Source organism: Oncorhynchus masou, chromosome 31 (assembly GCF_036934945.1).
Source record: "Oncorhynchus masou masou isolate Uvic2021 chromosome 31, UVic_Omas_1.1, whole genome shotgun sequence".
NCBI classification, from domain to species: domain Eukaryota; kingdom Metazoa; phylum Chordata; class Actinopteri; order Salmoniformes; family Salmonidae; genus Oncorhynchus; species Oncorhynchus masou.
The window spans coordinates 57,180,393-57,205,840 of NC_088242.1; the positions used below are offsets into that span (position 1 = coordinate 57,180,393).

Consider the following 25,448-nt stretch of genomic DNA (forward strand, 5'->3'; position numbering starts at 1 on the left):
CAGTGTGAAACAAAATGAAAACAAAGACAAACACACCATGTAAACGATGATTGACTGACATACCTGTTAACAACCTAGACTCGCCTCTTGGACTGAGTATGGATCATAGCCCATCTCTCTAAATTGTCATTTGTGAGAAAATTACTTGGCCTTGGTCTTATTAGAAACATCAATGTTTAGCATTCCACTTCCAAACATAAAAGGTGTGCTTGACATTCTTTACAAGCAAATTATTACAAAGGGAGAAGCAACGCGCACATGCATTAAATGTGCAGCAGTACTCAGTAGAGAAACAATTTGGAAAAGCACTCATGATATTCTTCTACTTTATGTTTTTTTGTCAAAAGGTCAAAGGTCACCACTGTTATGTGAAACCCTGTATCCCCATCTCACTTTATTGATCTTCCATCAGTTACTGAGCTCATTAATCTGTCATTCAGGGAAAAATGCCAAAAAAGGGCTCTACTGGGCAAAGTTTATATTTGACTCTTTCCAATATTAAGATGATCTCTACAGAGATTAGTTAAAGCTAACAGAATGAGTCCAAATCAACAATTCAGCAAAGTCATTTCACGGTTGGATGGAGTGAAAACAGGATAGACTACATGACCATTGCTTCAACAGAGGCTTTAGAACAGCGATATGTGTGACATTATAGAATCTTCTGTGTAGGAAATGCTACCTGCAATTTTCTTTTGCCAAAGATCTCCTCCACATTCACAGTTTATGCTCTCAAAATTGCAGTCAGTGCAAAAGCCATGTATAGCCAGGGTTAAAACACAAATAGCTGAACTAAGTCATATTTCAGAAAGAGGCACTTAAGAATGCCTTTAAGAACAACTTTCAACGGTCAAACTTTAAGGTAATCTATGCTTTAAAGACATTACTAATGAAGGTAGAAAGGCCAGAAAAGAGCTGGTTACCCAAGAGCTTGAATCTATCCTGCATATCCAACAGTATAACATACACCTCTTTGAATGATCTATTATTTACCCATTTGTGAAGTCGTACACACTACATGGCAAGCTCTGGTATATCGACTGCGCTCAAGTATCAAAATCAGGTGCGGGCTTTACCTTAGGGAAGGTACAATAATTCATGAAGCAAGCTGTGTTCTATCTGTTATCATACAAAAAGTAGCACACTACATTTTCTTCAAGAAATACAAAAGTCATCTGTGCTCTGACAAAATGCACAAAGAATGACAAAGAATGTGTCTAAACTTCTAATTCCAAAGACAACCAAAACTCTTCCATCTCCAGTTACTAAAGATGATTATAAAATATTAAGCAATGACAACAAGTGGTTCAATTAGCAAATAATTGACGTATACAATTGTCTTTTGAAGTCACATCTGAAGGAATTACGGAGTCTGTTTTGTGACAGCAAAGAGGTTTTGTCAAATGTGCCTGGAAAAGTGCACAATTGGTGAGTGTTTTGAGCTTGTCATTATGCCTGTGAACTTAAAGTCACACTGGACAGTTGTAGCCATATATAGGCAACATCTATATATAAACATCTATCTATATATATATCAATATAAAAGTAACATGCAATCATTTCAAAGATTTTACTGAGTTACAGTTCATATAAGGAAATCAGTCAATTTAAATAAACTCATTAGGCCCTAATCTATGGATTTCACACAGCCTGGGCTGGGCAGGGGCGCAGACATGGGTGGGCCTAGGAGTGCATAGAGGCCCACCCACTGGGAAGCCAGGATCACCCACTGAGATTATTTTGATGTTGTTGGACTATATGTGCTTCTTATCTACAAAGGTTTGCAGAAAAAGGCAGTAAAAGGCCCAGTAAAGGCCCATTACCTAGTTTTAAAAAACTATTATAACAGAGACAAGATTATTTGCAAGCTATATTGGCATGATTATTGATCAAGGTCAGCAAAGGCACTTTTTGTAGAGTTTAATATGTATTACAAGAGACAACGAGGCTACAAGTCTAGCAATACACAGTGTAATCAAGCTTTCAGAACAACAATGGAGAACATTATTTACAAGTTATAGGCCTTTTTTTATCTACCAAGGTTAGCAGTATACTGTAAAGTCCTATTAAACAGTTTTCAAAACCAATAACAGTGACAAGATTAAAAAGTAATACATACTAGTGACACGTTGATTATCAATCAAAGGCACTTTCTGTAGAGTTTAAAAAGTATTATAAGCTTTGTGGTTGAGCCCTGAATGCTGATTGGCTGACAGACCGTATACCATGGGTATGACAAAACATTTATTTTTACTGATTTAATTTAGTTGGTAACCAGTTTATAATAGAAACAAGGCACCTTGGGGGTTTGTGCTGTATTTCTTATTTTTTTAACCTTTATTTTACTAAGCAAGTCAGTTAAGAACAAATTCTTATTTTCAATGACAGCCTAGGAACAGTGGGTTAACTGCCTGTTCAGGGGCAGAACAACAGATTTTGCACCTTGTCAGCTCGGGGATTTGAACTTGCAACCTTTCAGTTACTAGTTCAATGCTTTAACCACTAGGCTACACTGCCGCTAACCACTAGGCTACACTGCCGCCCCGTATGGCTAATATACCACGGCCAAGGGCTGTTCTAAAGCACGATGCAACGCGGAGTGCCTGGAAACAGCCCTTAGCCGAGGTTTATTGGCGATACAGCACAAACCCCTGATATACCACACCTCCTCTGGCCTTATTGCTTAATTATACAACGGGTGGGTCTAATCCTGAATGCTGTTTGGTTAAAACCACATTCCATCCGGTGTCTAATCTACAAGTTACCACAGGCTAAATCTATTACGTTAAAATTCCTATTTACTCTGTTCCATCTGACTGCGCAATCCACTGTGTTATCGGTCCAGCCAGGCAATTTATTAACTTGATCTCCGCTATAAAAAGCCTCTAGACATTATCTGGCATTTCTTTTGGGCTAACGTTTCATTTTCAAAAGCGGAGATTTGCTGTCCGCTTAAGAGGAAGCTCCTCACTGTAACCATTGCCTGTAATCTGGTTCAGGTTATTAATCAACCGACCAGAGTGCTTAAAAACACTACAGGAACAAGTTGATCCTCATATATTTATGAAATGTTTACTAATACTGTAGAACTTTGTTCTAAAGCTGTATCCATACCCATATGATGCTGTGATCACAATATAGTGGCTATATCCAGGAAAGTCAAAGTTCCAAAATCTGGGCCTAAAATAGAGATCATACAATTTTTTTTGTGTGACTCTTCTGTGGATTATGTTTAAAAAAATATTTGTTTGTCTGATGTGATTAATAAGGATCACCCAGACACTGCACTTGATGACTTTATGAAATTGCTTCTTCCAAATATTTATAAACATGTACCTTTTGAGAAATGGACTGTTAATGCTCCTTGGATTGATGAGGAATTGTAAAACTGTATGGTTGAAAGAGATGGGGCAAAAGGAGTGGCTAATAAGTCTGGCTGCACATCTGACTGGCTGACTTACTGAAAATTGAGAAAGTATGTGACTCAACTCAACAAAAAGAAGAAGAAACTGTATTATGAAACCATTTTAAATGAAGTACTTTAAACAAAATTAAAGGCAGAAAGACAAATTCAACTCCATCTTTCATTGAATCAGATGGCTTATTCATCACAAAACCATTTCATGCTGCCAATTATTTTTATGATTTTTGATTTGTATGATTACTTAATTGGCAAATTAATAGGCCAACAACAAACAGTGAGCCATAGTATTCATGCATATTAAAAACAAATAATGATAGAAAAGCATTGTAAGTGTGCATTTTGTCAAGTTAGTGTGGTAGAGGTGGAAAAAATATTGTTATCGATCAATAAGGACAAACCTCCTCGCATTGACAACTTAAATGGAAAGCTACTGAGGATGGTAGCTGACTCTCTGTCAATGAGTATTCCATATACAGTGTATTGCACTGCAGTGAATGGAGTGGGTGGAGTTAGGAATCACCAGTATTCGGTATTAAGCCCATAGCCCAGCACAAGAGACCCATTTAAGTTTCGCAGGCTCTATTGAGTAATTCCAAACACATATTTGTATTTTTTCAAATATAGTCTACCTACGCCATAGCTTTCAACATACCAGTATTTGTGTAAACTTTCCAAAGATTCGCTGGTATAAATAATACAATATAAAATAAAATAGGTCAAATTATCGATATATTTTTTTTCAAAGATGGTTGCAATACTATGAAAAACTGTTTTACCGCACTAGAGTGCAAAAATAATCGATATTCACAAAGTTTAGCATGCCTTTGCAGTGGGACTCTTATTTTATTTTAATTATCCGCGATTGTGCTTCCTATTCTGCTACTAGGAGAACAGAAATCCTGAAGTCACAGCTCTTCTCGCAGGCTCTTTGTACGTGGGAGCGTTGCGAACCGATGGTCTTGATTCTTTACATGGTTACATGCACATTGGACAACACCGCAGCTTTTCGGCATGATTTGTTATTTCTGTATAACAAAAAAATCTGCAACGAGGTTGGCTCTTACAATTGGTTACAATATGAAGGAATGTTAATTTCCCCCCAATTTTCGTGTGTGGTCAAGGGGATTTCCTTATTATTACATGATAATCGACTCGGAGTAAACGGTGGGCTAGAGCACGTGGACTGTGTAGTTTGATGGGATGGCACGCCCCTAGAATACCATGACAGATGATTGGTGGAGCGTCTTTACCATGAACCCACTAATGACACCCGGAGCGCACATTCGGACAAGGTGCGGAGCATCCCATCGGAAAAGACACCACTGTCCGTGTCAAGGACATTTTTTAATCCAAAGTGGTCAAAATAGTATTTTCAAAGGGTGCAGGGGAATAATTCGCGTTGGAGAGCAAGTCTCCGAAGTCCAGCATATAGTAAGTAATGCCAGAGACGCACTTGTTTTCATATCGTTTACATTTTCTATCCCATTCGAAGGTAGTCATAAACAGAAGTAGATCGATTCAAAGTCTACATATTGCCTAATGTACTTCGACTTTGCCAATAAACCATATTTTGCCAGTCATATACAGATTTTTTTCAGTATATGTTCAATATACCGATTTACATACGGAACATACCTGTAGATGTCCACCTGTGGATGAGCACTGGGTCGCACAGACTACAGAATAAAATCTGTCTGAACATGACACGTACTATAGCTTTCACCACTGTTTCTCAGCATTCCATAGGCTACTGTAGCATCGTATAGCACTTTGCATGTACTGTAGCGTTATTCAAATAAATACGTCGTTTTTTCCCCCTCACTTTGTTTAAAATGGTAATCTGCTGTTTCTACATATATTTTTGGACTTATACATTTATGATATGTACCCAAAGATTATTTAAGAATATAACTTATAAATGCCCCATGAGCTTAGTTCAACTGCCGTACCCCATCAGAACACTAAATATAAACTTGTTTTACTACAATGTTTGTAAACAAAGTAAACGTAACAAGCACTATATAGCCTCAAAACATGATTGAAATTATAATGTTGATATCATGGATGGTCAGTCCTTGCGTCCATAGCTCTGTCTATGCATTTGAGCGTGGTTACATGTCTTCAACCCCATTGCTCAGCGTTTTACCAGAAACAGAAGCAGGGAGTACACTTTGTTATTGTTTCAACTTTATGTTGCAGTTGCTTTTTGATGTTTAAAAGTGTAAGAATTATGAGGAGCAAATACATTTGATCCACACAAAAGTAATTCCCCATGTACATTGGTTTGAGTGTTATGGCTTCTGTTGATGAAATGCAATTGTGTTGTTTTCCTTATGCTATAGAAGCCTATGTTGCATTAAATGATATTGCAGCCCCACTCACCAGAGTTTAATTGCAGACTATCCATTATGGACTACATGACAAGCAGCTAAATATCTCTTGCTGTGAACGATATGGTCATTTTTGAATATCATGGCACCCAGCTGTGTGTGCTTGTCATCAAACAACAAAGATGATTCATAGATCAGAAAATGCTTGAGTGTCTTGAATATGGACAAAGAGTTGGAGGGGACTTGCACTCAGGATACAATGTATTCTGTTGCCATGCTCATCTGAAGTGGCACAGGTGGCATAAATTTGACTAGAATTCACCTAAACACCAGTGGTTCTTTGGCCTCCTAAATAATTCACAATGCTGTTGGTATCACAGAGATTGCCTGTTACATTATGTTGATGATACCTTGATTGATCAATAACTAATTTGATGCATGGTGAAACCATGGTCTGTCTCGGATTTTGTATAATCAATTTGGAATGAAATTTCAAATGAAGAAAAACGATTTCTTCCAACATACGAACAGCATGCAAAAGAGAGTTTGCACGTGCAGCATAAGCTTATGTCCTGCACTAAGTCATATAATGAGGGAGATGATACCTAAGGACAATTCCATGGTAAATGGAGGGACACTGAGACACACAAAAAATGTATGTCAAACAAAAACCAATGATTGCAAAGTTAAACGAATGATACAACTCTATGCACAAGACTCCTTTTAATAATTTCCACTGACAACTTCTTCTTTTTTTAAAAAACACGTTTGCTTGAAGAACAGTGCAGATGCAAAGTTTAGTAACAGAATTATGTTTTGTGCTGTTTGTGCCATCATTCTCTTAACCAAACTTTGCATCTGCACTGTTCTTCAAATAAATGTTTTGTTTTATTCAGTTACTGTGGAATTGCCCATAACCATAGCTGCAGATCAGGGTATTATGTTCGGATGATCAAAGAGTGTGGTTAATACCAATGGGAGTAGTCCTCCTCCAACCTTAGGTTTGGATCCTTATTACGTCAACTCACACAGCTATGGCTCTGTCAGTCATCTACAGGAGGTAATCTTTAGTCAGATATTGGATGTCAGAGAGAGGAGAGAGCTTACTACTCCCAGGAGGACTTAACAAATCCGAGGGAATAACGTTTCTTTACCTCTTTCGTGTTGATTTTGCACCACATAATCAAGTTATTATATATTATTTTCATACTTCTAGTAGAGAAATGTGGTTATTGCTGCTCTGTTTATGTCTCCTTTAAAGGTTCAACGGAGCCTTTTTCTAACAAGTCAAATATCAAATTATTTCTGGGTAACAATTAAGTACCTTACTGTGATTGTTTTCAATTAAAGAAACAAAAATAGGTTCTGAGCAAAGGGACATTTGTCAGGCATGAATTTTGGACTGTCTGGGAGTGGTCTGACTGGGGAGGGGAAAACTAAACGTTAGCCGTTATTGGCAGAGTGGTTTGGAAGTATTTTTTTTATTATTGAATATTTAAAACATACAATATACTTGCAGTGAAGCCACTCAACAACTACATCACATTAGTCATCTAACAGACTCCCATCCGGAGCGACACACAGAAGGAACCAGGGTCAACGCCCTGCTCAAGGGCACGTCGACAGATCTCCCGCAAGGTAAAAAAAAAAACGGGGACCCGAACCAGCGATCCATCATCCACCGGCCCAAGCTCCCAACCGCCAGGCAACTAGCCCTCCAAAGTCTTGAATCTTGCGTTGTTTTATATATCAACTCATACACCCTGTACCAACTATTTTGTCATCTGTATGGCACAGCTGTCAACATCCTGGTCCTCATGAAACTGATATACTTTATTTACTGGTATACCTATTTATGCTTTTTGTATTCCATTGATCCTTTATATTGGGCAGACAGACCAGTTCCATACTTCCTCCCGCTTCCACCTGCCTCCTCCATGTTTGGGGTAATGGTTTAATCAATTGGTTGCAATCTTGGATTGAGCAGACCTTCCCGTACAATTCAGATAACTTCATGAAAGACATCTCTACCATTCCAAATTACAATATGATTTAAAAACAAAATACCATTTTCAAACATCTTTCCCTTAAATACAGGTCTTTTATCAACCAGTACATTTGAGTTCAGCCATAATATTTGTTGTGATATTGGTTCTATCTTTTCAGGGGGGTGAAATTGAAATTGTAGCTAGCTCCGCAATGCTTGTTTGAAAAAGGGAGACACTTTGAATTAATCGCAAATGAGACATGGCAATCTGCACAAAGGCAAAAGGCCATTTTTAAACAATGGATGAGCTTTTCTTAGTCATCTACTTGAGAACCATCTAGGGTTCAAGTAATAATAATAATCTCAACCCACCCAATTCATATTCATTATACAGATAGTCTGTTTTAGCTTCCCAGATTAAGTGAAATATGTTTTGCTTATATGATTTGAAAAACGAATCATCAGGAGTAGGAAGTAAGTGAGTGAGTAAACTGAGATATGACTAAGGAGTTAATCAGGGCAATTTTTTCCATAAATAGACAGGTATTTACCTCTCCAAGGTTGCAGGATCTTGGCTATTTTGTAAGTCACTTTGTTATTGGTCTATTAACTAATTTACCACGTGGTGATGTCACCATGGAAGGCCACAACTCAATCCCACTAAAACAGGCTAAAATTTCACTGTATTATTTCAACCTAATAGTATGGTAATACATTGACTGCACCGGGCCTTTAAGGAATGTTCTACCAGAGTTCACTCAGTGAATAATACTCATGGACAGACCCCTGGGTTGGCTATGGATGGTGCTGGACACGTCTGTTTTGAGGTGGTGAAGATACCTAAGATAAAGACAAGCCTGTGATGGGGATCCGCTGTGTTATTATTAAAAAACTCACTTATCTCATTTAAAACTCATATTTCTGGAAAAAGTCAAGACAACACGTTGGTGATCCCACAGCTCCAGGGTGTAAATTTCCCTCGGTAAAGAGTGTGTTGGGCGGCAGGCTGCGGGGTTGTGCGCCGAGGATCATGTGCTCAGACAAAATGGATAAAGCACATTATTTGTCCTCAGCTCCCTTGTCCCACTCCCCAGCCCATAGGAAACAGTATGCGATTGTATGCCTTTGAGATGACATTCCATCCCAGGACTCAGGCCGAATGCAACAGATATTGCGATTGTTTAGCAACTTCCCCCACAGCATGACTGGATTACATTTTTTTTTTAAATAAGCAGGATTTTATGTTTGCATGGTATTTGGACTGCTATGCCTGTATATGTTCTGTATTGGAAACAAATTAACATCCATGCTTTGTTGAAATGACTCATTTTGTAAATAAAATAAATTTTTACCTAAGTTATTGATCCTGGGTTCCACCAGTGACATTCTTCAACCTGTGTGCTACCCCTTTAACTGTAATGAGAATTTAGGAGACATCGGTGAGCCACCTCCACCAGGCCATTAACTCTTTCCCTGCTTGACAAAAGGTTTATAGCTCCATGGGTCATTTCCATGTAAGAGGATGCCTAGCAACCCATCCACATCACTCTGGCAAAACTGACGTTTCTTCTCCATGATGAGTCTAAGATTTCTAGAATGCCAACATTGATTGGTTAGATTTGTTAGAGATGATCCAATCGCTGATTAGGAGGCAGATTAAGACAGAATGTATATACCGATCGATAGAGCAGAGAGTTTCTATTGGTGTTGCATACTCTAGGGTAATTTCCATCTAAAAGGACCCATCAGCACCAACATGTGAAGCTCAAAGGGGCATGTCAAATCTGGTTTCAAATGAAAGTTAAAAAGTCTCTATTTTGGAGAAATTAAGGCATATATACATTTTTTACCTTTTTCTATACTGAATATAAGGAATAAGCAAATTATTTGATTCCTGGTCAAAGATATGGAGAAGGGGTCTTCGAAAACATCTACCAGAAAAAGTCTTAAAAGGAATAAAAGATTCATCAGAACACAATATTGTTGGACTAAAGACCCCTGTCAACTAATATCAATACTTATTATTATTATTATTATTATTTGCCTTGTGTAAGTTTAAGAAACATTGCCCTGTGCCTTTAAATTCCATTACCAAAAACCAGCATACAGTGCATTCGGAAAGTATTCAGACACCCTGATTTTTTACAGCCTTATTCTAAAAAGTACTAAATTAGATTTTTTTTCTCATCAATCTACACAAGTACCCCATAATGAAAAGCAAAAACAGGTTTTTAGTTTTTTTTGTGCAAATTTATTTAAAAAAACGTATATTACATTTACATAAGTATTCAGACCCTTTACTCAGTACTTTGTTGAAGCACCTTTGGCAGCTATTACGGCCTTGAGTCTTCTTGGGTATGACGCTACAATCTTTGCACACCTATATTTGGGGAGTTTCTCCCATTCTTCTCTGCAGATGCTCTCAAGCTCTGTAAGTTTGGATGGGGAGCGTCACTGCACAGCTATTTTCAGGTCTCTCCAGAGATGTTCGATCTGGTTCAAGTCCGGGCTCTGTTTGGGCCTCTCAAGGACATTCAGAGACTTGTCCCGAAACCACTCCTGTGTTGTCTTGGTTGTGTGCTTAGGGTTGTTGTCCTGTTGGAAGGTGAACCTTCGCCACATTCTGAGGTCCTGAGCGCTCTGGAGCAGGTTTTCATCAAGGGATCTCTCTGTACTTTGCTCCGTTCATCTTTGCCTCGATCCTGACTAGTCTCCCAGTCCCTGCCGCTGAAAAACATCCCCACAGCATGATGCTGCCACCACCATGCTTCAACGTAGGGATGGTGCCAGGTTTTCTCCAGACGTGACACTTTCCATTCAGACCAAAGAGTTCAATCTTGGTTAAATCAGACTAGAGAATCTTGTTTCTCATGGTCTGATAGGCCTTTAGGTGCCTTTTGGCAAACTCCAAGCAGGCTGTCATGTGCCTTTTACTGAGGAGTGGCTTCCGTATGGCCACTTTACCATAAAGGCCTGATTAGTGGAGTGCTGCAGAGATGGTTGTCTTTCCTGGAAGGTTCTCCCATCTCCACAGAGGAACTCTGGAGCTCTGTCAGAGTAACCTCCCAGACCACAACCCTATGGACAATTCCTTCGACGTCATGGCTTGGTTTTTGCTCATGCACTGTCAACATGCACTGTCAACTGTGGGACCTTAAACTGTAAACAGGTGTGTGCCTTTCAAAATCATGTCCAATCAATTGCATTTACCACAGGTGGACTCCAATGAAGTTGTAAAAACGTCTCAAGGTTGATCAATGGAAACAGGATGTGGAAACAGGATGCACTTGAGCTCAATTTCAAGTCTCATAGCAAAGGTTCTGAATGCTTATGTAAATAAAGAATTTCTATTTTTATGTTTCATGCATTTCCTAACATCACTAAAATCCTGTTTTCACTTCGTCATTATGGGCTATTGTGTGTAGATTGATGAGGAGTACGACTCTAATGAAACAAAATTTTGAAAAAGTTAAGAGTCTGAATGCTTTCCGAATGCACTGTATCTTTAAGATATTTTCACATTGCTCTCCCTCATGAGAAGGGAGAATAATGAAAGTTCACAGAAGTAACATGTAAAAAATATCTATTTTGTTTCTGAGTTATTAAGTGATTAAAACTCAAAATTCTGTTACGTAATTGGTAACAGAATTTCATAAAAAATCTGTAACGGAATTACTGCAATTGACTTCTATGGGAAATTATAGTAGTCACAAACCACATTTGGGTCACCTGCTATTGTCCTCCCTTCCACTGGCATTTAGTTACGTTCAACCCATAACTGTTTTATTTCTATTTCTGTTCTGTGGTGGTCAAAGTAAGTGTGAAAAAAGTCTGGACAACCCCTCCCTCCCCCCTCTCTCCAGTTAATGTCACCTCTCCCGGCTCTTACTGACACCTCCCAATGAGCACCTTCTCTTTCCATTTACTGTAACCAGCATCCTAACCCATCCTAACCCGACCGGCACAGGATGTTCAGGGATGTTGAAAAGTAGTTGAAATTTGGTCAGTCCGCCCTGTCCTTGATTTCACTGTCCACAGATGTCGTTTTTGGTCCGCTCCGGACCAGCCTTGATTTGTCCCAACAGAGATTTCCATGACATCTTTAGTCATCTTTAGTCATAGTTCAGTGCAGTACATTCCTGTACTTTAATGTAGAGTAGAGTAGAGTAGAGTTCAGTATAGTATACAGTAGAGCACACTAGGGTTGAGTACACTACAATGTACTGTATTATGCTGTACTGAACTATACTCTACTGTACTCTACTGTACTGTATTGTACTGAACTATGCTTTACTGTATTGTGCTGCACTATACTGTACTGTACTGAACTCTACTGTACTGTTCTGAACTCTACTGTCCTGTGCTGTACTGTACTGTACTGTACTGTACTGAGCTCTACTGTCCTGTACTGTGATGTCCAAACTTGTGAAACATAGACGTCTGATTGTTTCAGATTTGGTCTGGTCCGGACCAACCATATTATTCCACAGTACACACTTGTGTGTGTCGAATAATACCCACATATGCAGAGGATATTGCATATTTCCACCTTTGTTTACTATTTAGGATACATCACCATGTAGAAAATTACCTTCATATCCACAATCATGCATTTCTGTGTAGTACTGATCAGGGACCCATGATGATGTTCCGTTACAACAATTCTGTTACTGAGTGGTAATCCACGTCACTTACTCTAGTTCAATCACCCATTTTTTTCTTCTCAAGATGTCATAGCTGACACCCCACTCTTTCTGCAGACATCGTTGAATCTTATTTATGAGTTTTTAGAAAATGTGGTCACATTAAAAAAAAAAATGAAGGGAGACTTTACCGAAATTCTGTTATCAACCTTTGCTTCTGCACAGTTCTTCCAGTAAATGTGTTTTTGTCAAATGTTATCTGTAAATTGTTGAAATTAGTCATTGTGCATAGAGTTGTATGGTTTGTTGAACTTTGATTTCAGTGTTGTTTCTTTTGGCATACATTTTTAAGTAGAAAAGCTGAGTCTGTTACCGTAGAATTGCTCCATGGTAAACAGGCAGCCCAGAGTCAGCCGGAAGCCAAATGGAGAGGTTGAAGTGAGCATTGTTTTAATCTGACAGAGTTATATGACCATCGCCTGTCAAGGCCAATCAAGCCAAAGCCTTCAGCAGAGCAGGGAAGAGTTGAGTGGGGAGTTATTGGGGGAGGGAAAGGCTGTGGACAGTTTGATGGTTTTTTTTCATGCAGGTTGGTTGTTTTCCAGTTACAATTTGAGTTCCTGAGCTAATCAGGTATCCCAGTGTTCTCCAGGAATATTATCCCTAAAGCAATCACTGCTCCACTCCCAGCCCAGATCTTAGTGAAGCATGGGGTTCTGCCTGACGGATGAGCTCTAACAAAATGTGGATTTGAAAACACTGCACTAAGTTCTGTGTTTGACTTGGCCCATTTATCTATGTCAAGAATTTAGAGTCTCTCACACTATCTGATTCTTTCTCAGAGATTAAAGGATGCCACTAAACTATAACTACAATATTTTTACAGCCTGAACCATTGTGACACTACCATGTTGTAATATGTAAACCTACAGAACCTGATTATAGGATTGGTTGATTTCTAAAGAACAAAGTATGATGGATTTGGAGAGCCAACTGAGAAAAGAGAGAGGAAGGTCATGTTTTGGCCTGTGATGTGAATCTGGCTAGACTTTCCAGAGTTGAGTTGCCTCCTATCCTTTTGTCTGATGTTTTTGGCACACGAGATTGCACTTGCTTGTGGGTGACATTTCTCCTCTCCTTCAACCTGCACTTCCCCGCATCACAGCTGCCAGGTGAGCAAAACTATGAGTGGTCCAGTGAGCTGGCAAAAAGTCAACCCGGTCCAGGTCACCTGTCCTCACCCAACTCAGGAAGGCTCAGTGAGGATGAGTAATAACAGCCTGCAGCTACTGTTATGTCTTCATACTTGTCTTTCATGATATACTTTTGGTGTAGACTTTTGTTTTGTGTTTGATTTCCCCATCCATACAGTTTGCATGCCATGCTCATGCAGTATGAATTTGAAAGAAAAGTATCTCACTCCAACAATGGCCCCACTTTGGATGTGCTGATTTCTTCTGAGCCCATGTTGCTCGCTGGTTATGACCCACTTTGCTTAGTGTGTAATGTTATCCTGTCTTTTGAACTGGGTTTGTCCTGACTCGTAGGTTAAGATCTTGAATCCCTGTAACTTTACTCTGTTCTGTGCAGCAGGAGTCATGTAGTGTTTTTTGTGGGGGGTTTTATCTGTTGTTTTCCAGGTAAGTTGACTGAGAACATGTTCTCATTTGCAGCAACGACCTGGGGAATAGTTACAGGGGAGAGGGATGAATGAGCCAATTGTAAACTGGTGATTATTAGGTGACCGTGATGGTTTGAGGGCCAGATTGGGAATTTAGCCAGGACACTGGGGTTAACACCTCTACTTTTACGATAAGTGCCATGGAATCTTTAATGACCTCAGAGAGTCAGGACACCCGTTTAACGTCCCATCTGAAAGACAGCACCCTACACAAGGCAGTGTCCCCAATCACTGCCCTGGGGCATTGGGATATTTTTTTATACCAGAGGAAAGAGTGCTTCCTACTGGCCCTCCAACACCACTTCCAGCAGCATATGGTCTCCCATCCAGGAACTGACCAGGACCAGTTGAAATGGAAGGCTGTTTAAACTAAAGGCCTGCAGGCAGCTAGACCCCTCCGACGAGTCATCTTGTCAACTACACATGAACACATGTAAGTGGCAGAATGAGGCCCTGATAGGATGTTGGAGCTGTCAGCGGGCCTCTGGCTTTGGTACTTATACACTGCTCAAAAAAATAAAGGGAACACTAAAATAACACATCATAGATCTGAATTAATGAAATATTTTTATTAAATGCTTTTCTTTACATAGTTGAATGTGCTGACAACAAAATCACACAAAAATGATCAATGGAAATCAAATTTGTCAACCCATGGAGGTCTGGATTTGGAGTCACACTCAAAATTAAAGTGGAAAACCACACTACAGGCTGATCCAACTTTGATGTAATGTCCTTAAAACAAGTCAAAATGAGGCTCAGTAGTGTGTGTGGCCTCCACGTGCCTGTATGACCTCCCTACAATGCCTGGGCATGCTCCTGATGAGGTGGATGGTCTCCTGAGGGATCTCCTCCCAGACCTGGACTAAAGCATCCGCCAACTCCTGGACAGTCTGTGGTGCAACGTGGCGTTGGTGGATGGAGCGAGACATGATGTCCCAGATGTGCTCAATTGGTCTGGGAAACGGGCGGGCCAGTCCATAGCATCAATGCCTTCCTCTTGCAGGAACTGCTGACACACTCCAGCCACATGAGGTCTAGCATTGTCTTGCATTAGGAGGAACCCAGGGCCAACCGCACCAGCATATGGTCTCACAAAGGGTCTGAGGATCTCATCTCGGTACCTAATGGCAGTCAGGCTACCTCTGGCGAGCACATGGAGGGCTGTGCGGCCCCCCAAAGAAATGCCACCCAACACCATGACTGACCCACCGCCAAACCGGTCATGCTGGAGTTCTCCACGGCGTCTCCAGACTGTCACGTCTGTCACATGTGCTCAGTGTGAACCTGCTTTCATCTGTGAAGAGCACAGGGCGCCAGTGGCGAATTTGCCAATCTTGGTGTTCTCTGGCAAATGCCAAACGTCCTGCACGGTGTTGGGCTGTAAGCACAACCCCCACCTGTGGACGTCGGGCCCTCATACCACCCTCATGGAGTCTGTTTCTGACCGTTTGAGCAGACACATGCACATTTGTGGCCTGCTGGAGGTCATTTTGCAGGGCTCTGACAGTGCTCCTCCTGCTCCTCCTTGCACAAAGGCGGAGGTAGTGGTCCTGCTGCTGGGTTGTTGCCCTCCTACGGCCTCCTCCATGTCCCCTGATGTACTGACCTGTCTCCTGGTAGCCCCTCCATGCTCTGGACACTACGCTGACAGACACAGCAAACCTTCTTGGCAAAGCTCGCATTGATGTTCCTTCCTGGATGAGCTGCACTATCTAAGCCACTTGTGTGGATTGTAAACTCCGTCTCATGCTACCACTAGAGTGAAAGCACCGCCAGCATTCAAAAGTGAACAAAGCATCAGCCAGGAAGCATAGGAACTGAGAAGTGGTCTGTAGTCACCACCTGCAGAACCACTCCTTTATTGGGGGTGCTAATTGCCTATAATTTCCACCTGTTGTCTATACCATTTGCACAGCAGCATGTGACATTTATTGTCAATCAGTGTTGCTTCCTAAGTGGACAGTTTGATTTCACAGAAGTGTGATTGACTTGGAGTTACATTGTGTTGTTTAAGTGTTCCCTTTATTTTTTTGAGCAGTGTATATTAAGCTGTGTTGGCAGAAGGTGAGAGAGATTTGAAACGCAAAGTTTTAAACGCATGATAAATATTTTATGTTTGAAAATAAAGAATGTTTAGTGTGATCATATTTTTTTTTTTATGGTGTCGACTTTTTCCGCAGGCAATCCGGCGTCATGTAATTGGTTCGAAAATGACTTGACAGAGAGGACACTGTTTTTTCTGATGGAGTTAATTCAGGTTTCCTTGATATTAGGAAAGGCGTCCAACAAGGAACGATTTTAGGTCCTGTACTTTTTGCTGTCTTTATAAACAATGTTCATCTATCTGCAAAAATTGTAACATACACCTGTATGCAAATGACACTGTTATGTGTACTATTGCCCCCACGGTTGACCAGGCTTTTTCGGAGCTTCAATCTGCCTTCATTGCTTTGCAGAAAGCCTTTGTTGAACTGAAATTGGTACATAATCCAGGTACAACCAAGTATGCGCCGAAGTTCGGGTATGTTCAAAAACCTTCTTTCTGTTGTTTCTTTCAATGTTTGAAGCATAGGATGTTAATTTACTGTACATCCCACCCACCCTTTTGCTAGTTTAATCCCTCCAGTCATTTTTAGACCCAGGCTCCCTACCTTTTTGCATGTTGTACAGCCCAACCAATAATTCTCATTATAAGCAAGTCAAAAAAAGTGGTAGATCTGTTCTATGTGCGCTATTTCTATGCTTCTTGTTCTTAAGTTTTGTTTTTGTGTATTTTACTTTTTTTGTACAGCAGCTTCAAACAGCTTAAAATACAATATTTTTGGTTATGGAAAATATATTTCACAGCGGTTTAGATGGTACAATGATTCTCTACACTATACTTGTTTGTTTTGTCTCAAAAACTGAATTTAGGTAATCCATTAGAATGGCAGAACCAGGACAATGGCGGAGCAATTTCTGCATAGTGCATTTTAAATAAAAAAATGTGAAACTATTGTAGTATGCAAACCATGTGATTAAAATGTTTTCCTACTTTCCTGAGCTAGTAAAACCTGAAACATGTAAAAACCTGGTCCACACATACTCTCCCGGGTTCTCTTACATGTGTGGTACCAATGAGGTAGTGTTTATTGCTGCGGAGTTTTCTTGACTTTATTTTATAGTGTTGGAGGTAGCTTTATCTGCCACTGAAAGGAGCAATGCAGTTGTGAGGTGGCTGAGATCTCACGTTTGCTTGACAGGCTCTGTCATGATTGTGCTTGATTGCTGATATGAGTATGACAGGGCCACGTAACATCCACTGCCAGGACGATTACACTCGGGCCGTCTGATGTTGACATTTCAGCGAGCTAACGAAGCTTCGTCAGCGAGGGGAGAGGTGGAGGGGCTAAATATAAGGCTGACTAAGTCAAGAAAACCCAAGGTTACAGCAGGGTTTCCCACGTTTTGAAAACATATCAGTTAACTGAGAGCTTAGTTATTATGTTGGTTAGTTATTAGTTAATGAATGTTTCAATCCTCACCTATAGGGAGAGCTTCTGTAGGCTGCTGTTAGAGATTTGATCATTGAATAGTCATGCCTCGTGATTTGTAATACATTTGCTGAGGATGCATGGTTCTGTTGACAGGCAAAGCAAGAGTACCACATAGCAGTCTTTTCTGCCTTAAGAGTTGTGATGTGTGAATTGGAGGCATTGCCAAATGTGTGAGGACTTTTCTTTTTCCATGTAATTGACTGTAAACTAATATTCTAGATTTGATATTTACACATTTTAAAGGTTGAAGATGACCTACTTTTCTGTGAGCTTGATTTAGCATGTGAAGAAATGTTGGTAAAAGTCAGACAAGGGAAAATCCTCAAACAAAACAGGTGTAACGGGCTCGTACTCAAAAGAAATGTCAAATAAAGCTTACTTCATTATTCCAATTTTTTTTTACAAATAATTTTCACTGCATCAGGGATAGCGTACACAAACGTTTTGGCTTTAAAGCCTTCTTCATTGTGTAGGTACAATTTGATTTGAATTCAAAACAGCAATTGCAAAGAACAACGGATATGGAAAATCTGATATGGACAGTGTTTTTGTATAACAGTCTAAATGTGGCTTATAGGAAGGAGGTGAAATCTAATTCTTCGTTTAAACCGTGTGGAGATACAGAATTAAATGTATACAGTGCCTTGTGGTCTGATACTCGTGGTCTGATACTCCTTCCATTTCAATATTATCGCTTGTATTAGTGTTCCTTGGGATGTTTAAAGCTTGGGAAATCTTTTTGTATCCAAATCTGGCTTTAAATTTCTTCACAACAGTATCTCGGACCTGCCTGGTGTGTTCCTTGTTCTTCATGATGCTCTCTGCGCTTTTAATGGACCTCTGAGACTATCACAGTGCAGGTGCATTTATACGGAGACTTGATTACACACAGGTGGATTGTATTTATCATCATTAGTCATTTAGGTCAACATTGGATAATTCAGAGATCCTGACTGAACTTCTGGAGAGAGTTTGCTGCACTGAAAGTAAAGGGGCTGAATAATTTTGCACGCCCAATTTTTCAGTTTTTGATTTGTTAAAAAAGTTTGAAATATCCAATAAATGTCGTTCCACTTCATGATTCTGTCCCACTTGTTGTTGATTCTTCACAAAAAAATACAGTTTTATATCTTTATGTTTGAAGCCTGAAATGTGGCAAAAGGTCGCAAAGTTCAAGGGGGCCGAATACTTTCGCAAGGCACTGTATATCCACGTGGCTTTTCTGTGGAGTAATTTATTGTCGTAATCACCTCCTCTACGTGGTGGAGGATCTTTTTCAATCCCAATGCGACACAATTCATTCATTGAATTATTTTGTTCTATAAAGTGTCTCGCAACTGGCGAGGTGATATCTTGACGTCCAATAGTGGATGTATGTTCTACAAGGCGTACTTTTAATGCTTGGGATGTTTTTCCAATATAAATATTTTTTCAAGAACACTAACATATATAATGAATCCATAAAATTTGGCAGTGCGGTCATCTTCTGTTCATCTCTTCTGCATTTGTGGTCTAAATTCTTCCTGCATCTTCCTGTTTCCTGCTCAGCCCGCTTATATTTGTGTTTGTGACAGCCAGGCCTCCAGGGTTCTCTCTTTCTCTCTCCAAACAGGCCAGAGTCAATGAGGGAAAACAGTAAAAATCAATTCTCAACTGACTTCACAAAAGTGCAGGTTGCTCAGACATTTCTGCTCACATTTCCCACCAGACTAATTGTTCAAACAGAAGAACCACTTCTTAGGCCCAGCCATAAGATCTGACTGTTCCTCCTACAGATAAAGGTGCCATGTCTTTATTCCTGTGGTAACTAGTGATAAAGACAAGGGGATGGCGTGAACCCAGCGCAATTGTCAAGTGCACGCTTGTTTGCAACTTCGACCTGTTAAAGCCGGCGCTCTTCCGTTTTCAAACCCTAACGCCAGGATTGGCAATTTACTTGTTTTATAAGAGCTCACTTGTGCTGAGGTGACAACGGAAGTGTAAAAAAAGTGTAACAAATTCAATTTCATTTGATTGATTTAAAACCAAGCATAGCAATACCTCCTCTCAATGAAGTCAGTTTTTTTTGTCCTGTCCACTGCATTCGCCAAGTAGTCAAATCTATCATAAAGGATTTGGTTCATGAGACCGCTTTGAAATAAATCCTAAATCCTAATCCTAAATTGGGAGCATCCCCTTTATTATCTATGTAGGTGGGCTACTGTACATTATTTTAACCAGCTCCAGTTATTATTTTGGGTGTGCATAAAAACCCTACCATGTAGGCTGTATGCCCATCATGGAACGAGAGATAAGATGGTCTGGTGACACTTGTATTTATATATTTTGTTTGATTAAAAACAAGCCCTTATACAGTGCCTTCAGAAAGTATTCATACCCCTTGACTTATTCCACATTTTGTTGTGTTACAGACTGAATTCAAAAAGGATGAAATATATCATTGTTTCTCACGCATCTCCACAAAATACCCCATAATGAAAGTGAAAATGTTTTTAGACATTTTTGCACATTTATTGAAGATTAAATACAGAAATATCTCATTTACATAAGTAGTTCCACCCTTGAGTCAATACATTGTAGAAACACCTTTTTTGGGCCATTATTCTTTTCAAAATTCTTCAAGCTCTGTGAAGTTGATTGTTGATCATTGCTAGACATCCACCACACTGACCAAAAATATAAAGGCAACATGTCAAGTGTTGGTCCCATGTTTATTGAGCTGAAATTAAAGATCCCAGAAATATTCCATAAGCGCAAAAATGTTTGTTTCTCTCAAATTTTGTGCAGAAATGTGTTTATATCCCTGTTAGTGAGCATATATCCTTTGCCAAGATAATCCATTTGACAGGTGTGGCATATGAAGAAGCTGATTAAACAGCATGATTATTACACAGGTGCACCTTGTGCTGGGGATAATAAATAACCAGGTTTTCCTCTAGGATTTTGCCTGTGCTTATAGCTGTATTCCGTTTCTTTTTATCCCAAAAAACACCCTAGTCCTTGCAGATAAAAAACAAGGTTCATGGGGGGGGGGGCAGTATCACTTTAGTGCTGTGTGAACAGGACTCTAAACACACTCACAAGGCTACAGTAGTTCTTGGCCAGCGTGAAGGACCGCCTCAGGACAACACTTTAATTACATCAGCAAACCGTACCAGGCAGGGGACAGAGAGAGGGCCACGAGGATCTGACCAGCATTAAACCCGGGTTTCTTTTTTCAAACTGGGAGCTCAAATATGCTGCTTTTTATAGTGCTTCGATAGGACTGGAGGGAAAATAAACAGAAAATAATCTGGCAATTTTTTGTTTGTTTGTATTAGGCAGAGTCATGGAAAATGCAAAGAACTATTTAGAGGTTCAGCCCTTCTCCCTTGTAGGAATGTTGATTTTTGCCCCTTCGAGGAAAGTTTTCAACCTTTTTAACCATGTCCCGTACAGTGCTTATCAGAGTTCTCCAAATGGATGATTTGCAGAAACCAGATACAGATTTGGATGTCTGTAATGTACTTAGGACACTGTTCGGCATGTGATGTTTTCTGATGTCACTACTCATTTTACTGATAGCAGCAGAAGCACTCAGCTGCTTGGTGACTCTCCAAACTGTGGGTGGCTCAGAAATGCACTTATGCAAGCCACTGACCGAGCAGCAGGACAAAATAAACATAGGAGAAACAGCGGTTTGGGGCTGTACGCACTGTGCACAGGTGCAATGGATTTGTATATATGTTCGTCCAGGCCAACAACCTCTTAAGATATATTTTAGGAAGTTATAGTGTTACAGTTCACACATTTTTTAAAACAGCGGCAAGAGATGATAAAATCTTTATATCATATTCTTGATAAGTGGTTTTCGTTTAGCCCAGATTTAATCATTTTCAACAGCATACAACCGATATGATTGTATTAGGCTACAGATGTAACTTGACCTCAGAGAAGTTAAAAGGGGTTGTGTATGGTAGGGTAATGTATGTTTATCCAAACCAGATCTGATTCAGAGTTTGTTTAGGGGGATGATGTGCTTCAGGATAGGGGAGGTTTGTCGTTTTAACCTTCAAAGTTTTTAGGCACACCACAAAAATGCGCCAGCAGCTCAGTTTGGCTCAGCACCGAACCTCAAGGTTATGCAACATTTGATGTGTTATTTGGAGTAGTTGAAAGTCCTTTATACCTTCCCCAGACAGCTAAACATTGTTCTGAACCTGTTCTTTTCTGCATTTTGAAATGTAGCCACTGCTGAAATGTTGGATTATTTTAAATAAATGTGCTTTATTGGCACTGGGCTGGATCTCACTATTTGTCGAGTCAATGGCTTATCCAGTGAGCAGCATGTGCAGGTGTTTGAATGGAGAAGACACCTCGTGGCAGAGAAAGGTGCTCACCCATGGAACAATATTATGAGAAACTGCAAGACTGAACTGTTGGCTAATGTTATCCTCTTCAAACAGTCTCAGCGTACTCCTCTTCTCTGTGGGAAGAATGCCTGTGATAGCCGACTGGTGAGAATGGGGCTAAATAGAAGGGTTTGGGTCTAGGTGCTGTCAGGTTATTGATAGGTCTTATTGCTGTGTTATACACTCAGTGGCCAGTTTATTAGTTACACCATGCAGTTCACGAAAAGGGATTAGATCCTACAGATAGGGAGTCATGTGGCCGTGGCTTGCTATATAAAGCAGGGAGACAGGCATCGAGGCATTCCATTACTGTTCGATTGAATGTTAGAATGGGCGAAACGAGTGACCTACTGTATGTTCGTCGGTGCCAGGCGAGCTGGTTGCAGTATCTTAGAAATGGCCGTTCTCCTGAGCTTTTCACGCACGACAGTGTCTAGGGTTTACCGAGAATGGTGTGAAAAACAAATAACCTCCAGTCAGCAGCAGTCCTGTGGGCGAAAACAGCTCATTAATCTTGAAACTCCCCATCCCGGATCCGGGATCGTGAATAAAGCCTCAGGCTCATTAGCATAACGCAACGTTAACGATTTCTGAAAATCGCAAATAAAATGAAAATAATGCGCCTACTCTCAAGCTTAGCCTTTTCTTAACAACACTGTCATCTCAGATTTTCAAAATCTGCTTTTGAACCATAGCAATTCACTAATTTGTGTAAGAGTATGCTAAGCTAGCTTAGCATTTTGAGTAGCTTTTAGCACGCAACATTTTCACAAAAACCAGATAACCAAATAAATAAAATAATTTACCTTTGAAGAGCTTCGGATGTTTTCAATGAGGAGACTCTCAGTTACATAGCAAATGTGCAGTTTTTCCTGAAAGCGTCTTTGTGTAGGAGAAATCGCTCCGTTTTGTACATCACATTTGGCTACCGAAACGAACCGAAAATTCAGTCACCATCAACGTCAAACTTTTTCCGAATTAACTCCATAATATCGACCGAAACATGGCAAACGCTGTTTGGAATCAATCCTCAAGGTGTTTTTTCACATATCTCTTCATTGATATATCGTTCGTGGAAGCCTGCATTCTTCTCTGAATTCCATGGAAAAATACTTGCAGCTGAGTTTTGCGCACCAATTTCGGCGCAGGACACCGGGCGGACACCTGGTAAATGTGGTCTCTTATGGTCAATCTTCCAATGATATGCCTACAAATACGTCACAATGCTGCAGACACCTTGGGGAAACGACAGAAAGGGCAGACTCACTCCTCTCGCATTCACAGCAATATAAGGAGACAATGGAAAACGGGGCCTCAAAAATCCTGCTCATTTCCTGGATGCCGTTTCATCTTGGTTTTGCCTGTAGCTCACGTTCTAGGGCACGCACAGAGAATATCTTTGCAGTTCTGGACACGTCAGAGTGTTTTCTTTCCAAAGCTACCAATTATATGCATAGTCGAGCATCTTTTTGTGATAAAATATTGCGCTTAAAACGGGCACGTCTTTTTATCCAAAAAATGGTATAGCGCCCCCAGAGTTTCAACAGGTTAATGAGAGGTCAAAGGAGAATGGCAAGAATCGTGCAAAATAACAGGCGGGTCACAAATAGGCAAATAATTGAAAAGTACAACAGCGATGTCACAGATGGGCTATTGCAGCAGACGACCACACCGGGTTTCACTCCTATCAGCTAAAAACAAGAAGAAGCGTCTCTAATGGGCATGCGATCACCAACACTGGACAATTGAGGAGTGGAAAAATATTGCATGGTCTGACGAATCCCAGTTCCTGTTGAGTCATGCTAATGGCAGAGTCAGGTTTTGAAATAAGCAGCATGAGTCCATGGCCCCATACTGCCAGTTGTCAATGGTACCGGCTGGTGGTGGTGGTGTTATGTTGTGGGGAATGTTTTCCTGGCACATGTTAGGTCCCTTGATACCAATTGAGCAACATTTCCATGCCCCGAATAATTCAGGCTGTTCTGGAGGCAAAGGGCTCTCCGACCTGGTACTAGATAGGTGTACCTAAAATACTGGATGTATATTAGTGTATATTAGTAATATGAGTGTATATTAGTAATATTTGTGAGTGTATATTTGTAATGGTTTTCTTGTGGGGAAAGAGAGGCGGACCAAAATGCAGCGTGGTTAGTTTTATGCATCTTTAATAAAGATGAAAGTACGACAATCTACAAAACAAGAAACGTGCAAAAACCAAAACAGTCCTATCTGGTGCCACAAACACAAAGACAGGAACAATCACCCACAAAACCCAACACAAAACAGGCTACCTAAATATGGTTCCCAATCAGAGACAATGACTAACACCTGCCTCTGATTGAGAACCATATCAAGCCTAACATAGAAATGGACAAACCAGACACACAACATAGAATGCCCACCCAGCTCACGTCCTGACCAACACCAAAACAAGGAAAACACACACGAACGATGGTCAGAACGTGACAATATTAGTCATATTTGGTAAGTACAACATCAATGCTTTTCACAGCAAGAAATAATTTTCAAATCTGCCAGAAAATGCCATTCTTATAAATAACTGGTGTCATGACAGGACGTATTAGGAGGAAACAGACTGTTGTCAAACTTGTTTTACTGGCAGTTTCTACATAAAATATGAGTTGACTAATGTTGAGAAAAAAGTAGTAGATAGTTTTACTATGATTATGAATACCAGGGAATTGTAGGTTTATTATTACAGATGGCATATAATGGACTCTATGTTAAAGACTTAACGGAATGGTAAATCTTAGTGCTTGTGGTAGCGTTATACGTTTGGGGGTGGGTCAGAAATATTTTAGCTATTTTCACAACCGGAATTATTGTCGGTGGCGCGAAGGGGCTGATTTTAACAGTACATTTATTTGGTTCTGTCCACACTGTGAACACAAATTAATAAAACACTAGACCTATAGACTATGCCTGCACTATGTTATATGCCTCTTTTGAGTAAATCTGAGCTGAAAAACATTTTTCTTTAAACAGAAAAGAAAATAGATGAGCACATTGTAATTAAAAGTAACATTTCAAACTGTCCTTTTGTACAATGGCGAGTGGTGGGGTCGATAAACCGGAATTGGAGGATCCTGCATCATCGGTTAAATCTCCAGTATAATGCAACACCAATGGACAGAGAGTTGTGGATAAAAGTTTCCACACTCAATGAGAATAGCCTATGCGTTTTCTTTTTTTGGCAACATTTTGGGGAAGGCCCTTTCCTGTTTCAGCATGACAATGCCCCCATGCACAAAGCGAGGTCCATACAGAAGTGGTTTGTCGTGTATCTTGTTTAAATGCATCCTCTGTATATTCATATAGATTGCATTTGGATTACTCTTACAGTGCTATTTGGTTTCTTAATTATATTTCCTCCGACATTTCATGATTTTATTATTGATTATTTGTGTACTGCACGTGTCAAATGTGCAGGGC

At 40.1% G+C, this 25,448-nt stretch overlaps 1 protein-coding gene across 1 annotated transcript in view; it reads left to right on the forward strand.

Annotated features, from left to right (window-relative positions):
* The first annotated feature begins 4,680 nt into the window (after positions 1 to 4,680).
* LOC135524159 (liprin-beta-2-like) overlaps positions 4,681 to 25,448 on the forward strand; it is a 126,400-nt gene continuing 105,632 nt past the window's right edge. Inside the window, exon 1 of the mRNA XM_064951418.1 lies at positions 4,681 to 4,855. The gene's annotated coding sequence lies outside the window, so the exon portion shown is untranslated. The remainder of the gene's footprint in view (positions 4,856 to 25,448) is intronic.